This window comes from Alexandromys fortis, unplaced genomic scaffold, assembly GCF_014885135.2.
Source record: "Alexandromys fortis isolate MF-2015 unplaced genomic scaffold, M_Fortis_MF-2015_v1.1 scaffold_42, whole genome shotgun sequence".
In the NCBI taxonomy this organism is placed as follows: Eukaryota; Metazoa; Chordata; class Mammalia; order Rodentia; family Cricetidae; genus Alexandromys; species Alexandromys fortis.
In genome coordinates, this window is record NW_026067934.1 from 12,881,074 (window position 1) to 12,892,121 (window position 11,048).

General features: G+C 42.2%; 1 protein-coding gene across 5 annotated transcripts in view; it reads left to right on the plus strand.

The window, feature by feature from the left end:
* Slc8a1 (solute carrier family 8 member A1) overlaps positions 1-11,048 on the plus strand; it is a 314,067-nt gene that overhangs the window by 286,366 nt on the left and 16,653 nt on the right. The gene's annotated exons all lie outside the window — the stretch shown is intronic.

Genomic DNA, 11,048 nt, shown 5'->3' on the forward strand with positions numbered 1-11,048 from the left:
CAATACATGTCCTTTTGTAAATAAGACAGGAAATAGTAATAAGCTGAGAAAAATACAGTCTCACCACCAATTAACAATCTGTTATCTTTCAATTTAAAATTTCTGTAATGTTTAAAGAAATTGCACAAAAATATGCATACAAGCTTATCTGACTTATTGATCCACACTTTTTTATTTTTTGTTTTTTTACACTTTTATAGTCTTTATTTTTTTAATTTATTTATTTATTAAAAATTTCCACCTCCTCCCTTCCTCCCATTTCCCTCCCCCCCCCCACTCCCTCTCTCCCTTCCTCTCCAGTCCTAAGAGCAGTCAGGGTTTCCTGCCCTGTGGGAAGTCCAAGGTCCTTCCCCCTCCATCCAGGTCTAGGAAGGTGAGCATCCAAATAGACTAGTCTCCCACAAGGCCAGTCCATGCAGTAGAACCAAAACTCAGTGCCATTGTCCTTGGCTTCTCAGTCAGCCCTCATTGTCAGCCACATTCAGAGAGACCAGTTTGATCACATGCTCCACCAGTCCCAGTCCAGCTGGCCTTGGTGAGCTCCCATTAGATCAGTCCCATTGTCTCAGTGGGTCGGTGCACCCTTTACGGTCCTGACTTCCTTGCTCATGTTCTCCGTTCTTCTGCTCTTTATCTGGGCCTTGGGAGCTCAGTCCAGTGCTCCAATGTGGGTCTCTGTCTCAATCTCTATCCATCGCCGGATGACGGTTCTATGCTGATATGCAAGATATTCATCAGTGTGGCTATAGGATAGGGCCATTTCAGGCTTCCTCTCCTGAGCTGCGCAAGGAACTAGTTGGGGAAATCCCCTTGGCCACCTGGAAACCCCTCTAGAGCCAAGACTCTAGCCAACCCTAAAATGGCTCCCTTGGTTAGGAGAACTTCTTCCCTGCTCCCATATCCACCCTTCCTCTATCTCAATTATCCCATTCCCCCAAGCTCTCCCCCAATTCTCCCCTTCTCACTTCTCTCTCCCCATCTCCCCTTCTTCATAATCCATCCCCACCCCCCTGCTCCCAACTTTTGCCCGACGATCTTGTCAACTTCCAATATCCAGGAGGATAAATATATGTTTTTCTTTGGTTTCACCTTCTTATTTAGCTTCTCTAGGATCATGAACTATAGGCTCAATGTCCTTTGTTTATGGCTAGAATCCACTTATGAGTGAGTACATACCATATTCCTCTTTTTGGGCCTTGGTTATCTCACTCAGGATAGTGTTTTCTATTTCCATCCATTTGCATGCAACGTTCAAGATATCATTGTTTCTTTACTGCTGAGTAGAACTCTAAAGTATGTATGTGCCACACCTTCTTTATCCATTCCTCTATTGAGGGGCACCTAGGTTGTTTCCAGGTTCTGGCTCTTACAAATAGTTCTGCTATGAACATAGTTGAACAAATGCTTTTGCAAATAGTTCTGCTATGAACATAGTTGAACAAATGCTTTTGTAGTATGATTGGGCATCTCTTGGGTATATTCCCAAGAGTGGAATTGCTGGATCTTGAGGTAGATTGACTCCCAGTTTCCTGAGAAACCTCCACACTGATTTCCAAAGTGGTTGCACAAGTTTGCATTCCCACCAACAATGGATGAGTGTTCCCCTTACTCCACAACCTCTCCAGCATAGGCTATCATTGGTGTTTTTGATTTTAGCCATTTGACAGGTGTAAGATGATATCACAAAGTTGTTTTGATTTGCATTTTCCTGATCACTAAGGAGGTTGAACATAACCTTAAGTGTCTTTTGGCCCTTTGAACTTCTTCTATTGAGAATTCTCTGTTCAGTTCAGTAGCCCATTTTTTTAATTGGGTTAGAGTTTTAATGTCTAGTTTCTTGAGTTCTTTATATATTTTGGAGATCAGACCTTTGTCTGATGTGGGATTGGTGAAGATCTTCTCCCATTCAGTAGCTTGCCTTTTTATCTTAATGACAGTGTCCTTTGCATTACAGAAGCTTCTCAGTTTCAGGAAGTCCCATTTATTCATTGTTGCTCTTATTGTCTGTGCTACTGGGGTTATACATAGGAATTGGTCTTCTGTGCCCATGTGTTGCAGATTACTTCCTACTTTCTCTTCTATCAGGTTCAGCATGATCAGATTTATATTGAAGTCTTTAATCCATTTGGACTTGAGTTTTGTGCATGGTGATAGATATGGATCTATTTTCATTCTTCTACATGTTGAAATCCAGTTATGCCAGCACCGTTTGTTGAAGATGTTTTCTTTTTTCCATTGTATACTTTTAGAAGCAGAAAGTGGGTTTCTATATTACAAACTACCTGGCATGAAGAGATGACAATAGTGCTCCTAGTTGTTGGAGCTTCAAATTTGTTTTCTTTTTCTCTTTTCAAAATCATCCAAATGCTGCTGAATTAATTCAAACCGAATTTATACTCTCATAGGCTCCGTATTATTCAGTTTTATTATAAAAGTAATAGAATCATACTTCAAATGTAGAATTATCAGAACCCATGAATTAAGAATTAAGCTTACCCATGATTGTTTTGGGGTCTTGTAGAGAGAGACAACATAATTGTAATCAGAGAAAAGCCAGAAATCAAGGACTGAACAATGATTTCAATGTCAGTTACCACTCTCTGTTAATATTTTAGAACACGGAGCCTTCCATAAGAGCAGCTTCCTTTTATCCTGTTTCTAGACCTCTTCAACATAGTATTTTGACTAAGAAGCTAAGCTGGCACTTCCACAGAAAAATATTTTCTTCTTTTTCTTTCACATGTACAGCCTATGCAGCACTGTGCAGTTATAGCTGATGGCAAATGAGCAAAGGTTCTTGGTGTTTTCTTTGAACTCTTTGTCCGCATTGAGTTTTATGAAATGCCAATAGTCTAGTCTTTTTAGTGGCCCCAAGAACTAACGATGAAGAAATCTGACCTCCAGCTAAAGCCCTATGTAACAGCTTTTATTTTTGGTCCCACCAGCCAGTTCCCAAATAGTAACATTAAGACTTTTTATCAATTATGAAAGCTTGGCCTATAGCTTAGGCTTATTCCTAACTAGCCCTTATAACTTAACTGATTTTTATTAATCTGTGTATGTGCTTCTGTATGGTTTGTGGATGTTACCTGTCTTTCTGTATGCCTTGCTTGTTTTGTGTCTCCTAGCATCTCTCATGCACCTCTGAGTGCTGGCCTACCTGGGAGACTGTAGGTCTCACATCCACACCAGCTCCTTATCCAGAATTTTTCATAGATTTTTCAGAACCTGTGTTTAAATATTCAAGTCATGCTTTGGGAGCCAGATATATCATTTTCTTTTATTGTTTTTTAAATAAAAAATGATGAAGAGTAGGATATGAGAGCAGAGACTGATAGATCCACAGAGCAACAGAGAACACGATCAGCACCTGCTACTCTCTCTGCTTCCCTGATCCAAAAGACCCACCCATCTCCTCTGGGCCCTCCTCATTCCTCTGATATGTCCAACTATCTCTGTGAGTCAGCCAGAAAACTATGTGCTTCACTCTGGCGAGTTGAATGTAGATCCTGCCCATTGACGGTCTCAGAGTAACAGCACAAGCAATTCTACAACAGTCCTACTCCTTGGTAGTGAGTCTTTGCTTCCCATTGGGAATGTAACACATTCCTTATTCTTTACACTTTATTTGTGATATCTGTAAAATAGAGGTAATTTTATAGGGTGTGCTATGTTAAGTGAGAATCCAAGGCTCGACCTATTAATCCCCAATAAATGTTCACTATTGTTCTGTTGCTATTATCATTCTAGACATTGCAGATAGAACCACATTCTGCCATCAACCTACAGGAAATCTATTAGTTCCTAATCACCTCCTTGAAGGAGACTGTGATGAAAGACTGTGACGATATCACCATACCTAGGCTATTGATGGAACAAAAAATTTGAAAATGTAATAATAGATTCTACAAATGCCATGTTTTTCTTTTCTTTCTTTCTTTTTTCTTTTTTTTGTTTTTTGTTTTTTGTTTTTTGTTTTGCAACTCTCACCTTCCAGGTACCAGTCCAGGCCTTCTTACCTTTTTACAGTACTTTGTAAAAAATCGTTTCTTAACAGCCATACAAATGAGCGCTTATATTTTACCCTATTTACAAATGAGGTTTCAGAGGCCTTTGAGATCAATTATCTCGTATTAGCATAGTCAGTTCATAGAAAATGAGAACAGGGCTGGATCTTTCTCCATAGCTTGGCTCCTTGCTACCAAAACTGTATTATGCAGATCACGGCATGCAGGACCAGTGTTCCTCAGTAGCAATAGCAGCTACCCACAGAATTTCACTGATTCAGGTGAACGTATCACCCACCTACCTTAGCCTCCATTTGGTAAATATCTCCGTGATGAGCAGAAGTCACCATTGACCTCCCTGTCCATAAAGTTTAAAAAGAACAAAAGGACATTTTTTGGATCAGTGTACCTCACACTCCTTGCTTGATCAAGCACACATTGTAACTTATATAAGGAATTTTTATTTCTTGCAATAAACAAATGGAACTCAAAAGCACACATATTTTGGTCTAATTTAGACCCACATGAAAATCCCAAGAGGCAACCAGAGAGGAATATCACTAGTTTTCTGCACATTAGGCTAGTTTGTGTAGAATTTCTTTAGAACCAGAGAGAAGATAGAGTGAGTGAACAAAAAAATTAAATAAAGCAATTTCCATCTCAAGTGAGCCATCAGGTTCATTTTAAAGATTCAAGATAGGGTGGGAGAGATAGCTCTGGAGTTAAGGGTATGCACTGTTCTTAAAGATGAACAATTCTGTTGCCAGCATTCACATCCAAGGGCTTGCAACTGCCTGCAACTCCAACCCACGGGGGCCCTGTGCTCTCTGTTGGCCCTTGCGGACACTGCACTGATTCCCCTTCCCACCATGCACATAATTAAATAAATAAAGATAAAATATTTAAAAAATAAAATGCTCAGGATATTTATTCAGCAAGAGCAAAATAGAGCCAGGAATTTTTAGCAATTTTTTTCTAGGTTTTGCACTTCTTTTTTATTAATTAATTTATTTATTAATTTATTCTGCATCTTTTACATCATGTATCTTGACCCCATTCATTTCCCCACCCCTTTGAATCCTCCCTCTGCCCTTGCACACACCCCAAATAAAATAAAATTTAAGAGAAAAAAAAGGGGGGAGCTAAAACAAGGAAATATAAAATAAAAAAGCCCACAAAACTTAGAAATCTCTTAGGAGTTCCACAGAGAGAGCATCTCCAATCCTCTTAAACATTTATGAGCATTTCACCTACAAACTACCCTGTCTGAGTATGATAGATTGGAGGAGCGTCATTTTAAACTAAGGCTATGTATCAAAGTTCACTTTGGAAAGATGATTAACTTCTTTGCACTCGTTCTTGTTTTTACTTTGTGTCCCCTGAAATATAAGCTCCCATTATTTCTCTCTTTGAATAGGAATTTCTTGCTTTGAGCTTCAACTCTAGCAGAGTGTCAGATTCCTCGTAGGAAATCTAAAGGCCCAGAAGTACCTTTGCAAAATGCTCACGTCCAAGTTAACATATCAAAGTGAAAAATAACTTGTCATTTGATAGCAAAGGTAGGTCTCTTCAATGACGACATCAGAGCCATCCTATGGGACACCTTACCTGCTTAGCCTGGGGAGGCGCCTGTCTTCCTTACAGCGATAAAAGAAGCTATAGATGCCAGTGGCTAAGGCTTGTGTAAGCTTTAAAACTGTCACAGCTGTGACCCTGCCCCAGACAATTAGGCTCCGCCCCCAGACAATTAAGCAGAGAGTCCAGGAAGGCCAGCAAATTGTCCTACTGATTCCAATTTGCCCCTGAGGATAAAACTGACATAGAGCAGGGGCGTTGATCTTTGATCTTGACAACATGGACCTCTTGAGTTTTGGTGACTATCTCCATATCTTTTTCAGTCTCTTTCAGGACAGCTTTTTTATGGGCAGAAATGTTTAGGACTCCCCAACCCCAACCCCATTCTTGACTTAGATTTTACAGCTCTTTTCCTCACTCATCATTAATCAATCAATTGTAATTCTCTGGTTTCTGGCACTCCACTTGGAGGCTTTATGGATCGCCTTCATGTGAACCTGTAAGATGGGGTGGGGAGGTTCGTCCATATTTACTTGGGTATATAAATGTCACGAATAACTCCAACCAGAGGCTAAAACTTGTTTCTGTCTGGCTAAACATAGCAGAAGAATTAGCACCAGAATAGATTATTTCTGCCTGAATTCTGAGAGGGAGGGACAGAGGACAGGAAAAGGAGAGAAGAAAGGAGGAGCATGCTTAAGTAATGCTTAAACAGTGCCTGCGTTGCAGCCACTCAGAAGATGGCTGGCTTAACCACATCTCTAACGACTTTTGATGACTTAAGTCTTATGAAATTCTTAAAATAAAAGTCGCTTTAATTGTAAGAATGATTTTTATGTGATCACACTTAAAAGCATGAGCTTTCAAAGTTGCTAAGTTTCTTTGGCCAAGGGTATTTGTTACCGGAAGTTTAGAATCATCAGCACAGAGTCTGGCTCCCCTACACTACAGTCTCTGGCTTTCCTGTGTATGTAGAATCACTTAGGAATGTTAAGCACTCATTAGATTCCATACACGGTGACTCATTTCCCTTCAAACCCTGTGAGGTAGATACACGTCTACCTTTTCTCCTCCAAGATGAGGAGCCAGAATCTGGTTCGTTTAGGAAAACGCCTCCCCTAGCACAAAGTTTCCTCTATCCCATTTAAACTGGAGCTTCCCGCATAAGGGTGGGAGGTAATAATTTCACCAACATTTTTTTGTTTTTACCCAGTGTTAAAAGATAAAAGGCTGTGTGGTTTAATTTTATTAAAACTAACGCAACCTGCTCAGTGCGATAGCTTCCGATCTGAAATCTTCCTTCCTCGAATTATCAATACCTCCTAAATGAACTAGATTCTGGCTCTAATGGAAGCAATTGGTCACATCCAAACTGCAGAACAAATCCAAAATCTACCTGATATGTTGACCTAATGTGTGGACCACCCAATAACTAGCAGATTTAGAGATCTTCTGGATTCTTCATTTTAGAAAAGGAAACTGGAACTGGAGGGGGTATGCTTTACACAGGAGCCCTTAGAGAGGTGCAAGAGTATCTCCCTGGTGAGCTACCTTCTACTGTGACACCATGAACCTCTGTCCATAATGGACCATGTCCTAGAGTGTCCACAATCTGTATTGTTAACAGATAAGTAACCATATCTCCACCGCGAAACTGGTTCCAGAAAAGTCACTCCTAGGCACGAGTCACTTTGGAACTGGACAGTTGTCCCCAAAGAGTAGGGAATAAGGTGAACCATCTGAGGTGAGATGACAGTCCTGAATTATAGCAGGGAAGCCTATGTCCCATCTGTGACATTGTAAGGATGGCCATTTCCAGGAGAGATGTTTAGGTAACTATAAATTTGAAGAGATCCAGGTTACGAAAAATTAAGTCCTGGAAGAAAACAGGGAATTATTCTTGTATGCTGACCCGATGTCTTGGCCAAGGTTATGTAAAGTGAACTGGAAACAGCTCCACAGAGGACAGTTATGACCTAACTCTTCCTGGTTTATAGTCATCCAGACTGAGAGGACAGGCCTAAATGTTGTAGACTTTACGTTAGTGCACAATTAATTAGAGCTCAAGACGGGAGTTGAAGCGTGAGAGGTTGGCAGGGGTTTGCGTGTAAAAAAGCAGATGCATGCCGCCATGAACGTGTCTGAATGTATGTGAATCTCATTGGAAATCTGATTCCCCTACCTCTGTATTTAGTGCGCCAAACTCTCAGCGTTGCATCCCTTCTGAGACCAAGGCAGCAGTGGGCTCTTGGATTTTTCTTTGTAGGCCAGCATTTGTCTCGTTCAGCCACCGTCACGGTATAGGCTTGGGGCTCAGGGCGGGTTTATCACCCTCTCACATACTGTGTGCGGGATGTTGTTCTGTCACAAAGCAGCGAGGAAGCTACGGAGGGCGATTTGGACAGATCCCATCGCATGGCATTTGGAACCCTGAGCTATGGTTAGCTGTCACAGTCAAAGTTAATGGTTTGGATTTGCATGCATTTTTCAATGCTTTTACATAGCTCTTGGATTGGAAATAAAAATAGACAAGAGGCCCAGTGAATAACCCAGGTAAATAAAACCTACCAGACTCAAGGAGGTTCTGAACATGTTTTATTTATGTGGCAAGTTGGTAATTTGGGCTCCTAATTGTCAGGGGCTCCAGAAGAAAGTATTTGAAATCAGAACCTGTTGTTACAAATTGAACTGTTCACACAGTAGTCGCATAAACAGGCTATTGGAAAATAGCAATAGTGAAAATTGTCACAGATCTGTCATGCTCTGCAAGCCAGCAAACACGACCAGTTTGGGTGGCCAGGTCCCTTGGATCTTTGACTGTGCTCCCTGCCAAGTGGAACATGTCCCCTGGAAGTACTTGCTAGGAGAGGAAGCCGGCTTGGTAACCTATCCCTGTCTCAGAAGGGAATCGCTCCTTGGCCGACAGCCCCTCACTTGGTTGGCCACCTGTCACCATCAGACAGTGAGGGCAGTCACTTCAGATCTGAGCAGGGCTCAGGGACTCCCCAGCAGCGACTCTCCCCTAAGCTGCTTTCTCCCACCATGGCCTCTTGATTCTTTATCTCTTTATTGTTGGAATATGAGCGGCGGGGCTGCGTCCCCAACACCCCAGCCGCTTGGCTAGCTCATGCCCGAAATAACAACACACAAACTGTATTCATTTAAGGAACTGCTTGGCCCATGAACTCTAGCCCTTACAGGCTAATTCTCGCACCTGGACTAGCCCATTTCTAATAATGTGTGTAAGCACCCCAAGGTGCGCTTACCGGGAAGATTCTAGCCTACATCCATCTTCATCGCGTGTGCCTCAGAGAGCAGAGCTATCGCGTCTACCCGGGAGAGCTGAGCATGGCGTCTCTGCTCCAGCAGAGCTGTCGGGTCTCTCCGGGAGCAGAGCAGAGTCTGACTTCACTTCCTCTTCCGCCCAGAATTCTATTCTGTTTACTCCTCCCATCTATGTTCCAGCCATGAGGCCAAGCAGCTGGTTTATTATAACTTAACCAATGAAATCAACAGATTGATATATGACACTCCCACATCACTTTATTCCTCTGCACTGGCTGCCCTTGGAGAAGAAAAGGCACAAAACCTCTTCTCTTTCAGTCTACTTCAACATGCACAGCTCCAATAACTTTGAATAAGAAAATGCAGAGACCATTAGGATGTGTCTGGCTTGCTTTATTCACCCGTCTCCGAGGATCCTGATTGGGCTGCTGGGTGCGATGACAAACACAGAAGGCAGAGCAAATCCAAAAGCTCGATTAGCAGACAGTCTGTGCCTTCTCAGGCTGCTTCCCCTTGAAACAGAAAAGGCTCTTTGACAAAAACCAGCTTCAAAGTTTCTGGTTAGAAGAAACAGAGTGGCTTGTAACTAAGAGGAAAGAAGCCTTTGATCTTCCTGGGATAGGAATGTGGTGTGTAGTGGGAATGGACCCTGAATCATGTTGGTCTAAAACTATTTTTTCTCCAGGACTCTTATCCAAGAGGTATAAGATAATGATGTCAGAGATTTCAAAATTACAAAAATGGAATAATTGCATGTGGCTGTAAGACCAGACTGTGAGATGGTTAAATGAGAATATGCATGTAACCTGTGTATGTTATATGCAGTATGTAGAGATCTTCTTCATCTCTTTAGTTTTAGAAGATATGCAAAATCTGGCACCCACCACAGACAGTGATCAAAAGTACCACGGGCCCTCAGGGCTGACCAGCTCCCCTTCAGAAGGAATATGATAGCCAGGTGCAGTGGGTAACTTTCTTCCCTGTCACAAAGGAGCATATCTACAGGATGATAGGAACATGCACCCTTTTCATCTTGTTTCCATGGAAGTTTCTTCATAAGGGTGTTGATGACAGAATAGGATCAGAAAGAAGAAACTGGTTCAGCTATTACATGGCTACTTGCTTGCCAGAGCAAGCCAGGCACCCAGAAACTGCTGGTCCTATGATACTCACCATCACTAAAGCGGCAAATGTTAATTCAGTGGGGCCATTATCAACATCTTTTATGAAAATGCTGTGCCATTTACAGGGTCAACAAAAACAGCTCTGTCTGTGAGAGAGTGTGTGCGTGTGAATGAGTGTACTGTGTATAGAGAGTATATGTGTGTTGAGGGGCTTTATGCCGTCTCATGGCTGCAGAAGGTGAGGACAACTTTGCGGGGGAGTCAGTTGGTACATAGGTTCCCAGAATTGAACTAAAGACAATAGGCTTGCTCAGCAAGCACGACTACCCACTGAGCCGTCTCACCAGTATCAGGAACTAGGCAGCACACATGGAGTATCTGATTAACCAGTGAGGCCGTAGTTCAACCCATACCAACTTGTGAACTACTTTAGATTACTCTCTCTCTATTGTCTCCACAAAGCAACAAAAAGCTACCGACCATGGCCAAGAAATGTAAACAGTATTTCCCATATTCTATCCCATTTTAAAAACAGCCAGTCTAAAGTGACTATCGGTATCCGCATTCCACAGAGGAACAGCTGGGACTCAGGGGGCACAGAGTACATTGTAAATGAGGATTGGAGACCTTTGTGTGCTAATGAAGCTATTGCTACGCCAAACTTGCTCTCAAGTGAGTGATGACTATTTTGTCCTCACAAAATGGCACAGTGAAGATCATTGCCAACAGAGATACCTACTAGTGTCTGCGGCATGGCGATGGGTGAGCTGGTGCAGTGAACAGGTGTGAGTCCTGAAGGCAGGAGGCAGAGGCCCCAAATCCACCATCACTTCCTCTTAGCTGCGTGACATGACGCCTGCTGCGTGTCATCCTTGGGCCTCATTTCATCACTTGTTATCATTATCCCAATCAATACGGTCATACGGGTGAACCTACTTCCCTCTTCTCGGGGCTCTAGGTAAATGTCAGCTGTGATTAGTCTAATTCTTTTCAGTGCTCTATTGACTTGCTCCCTGATCTTTGGAACTCTCTCCTGGCATGTTAGCTCGCTCATCTG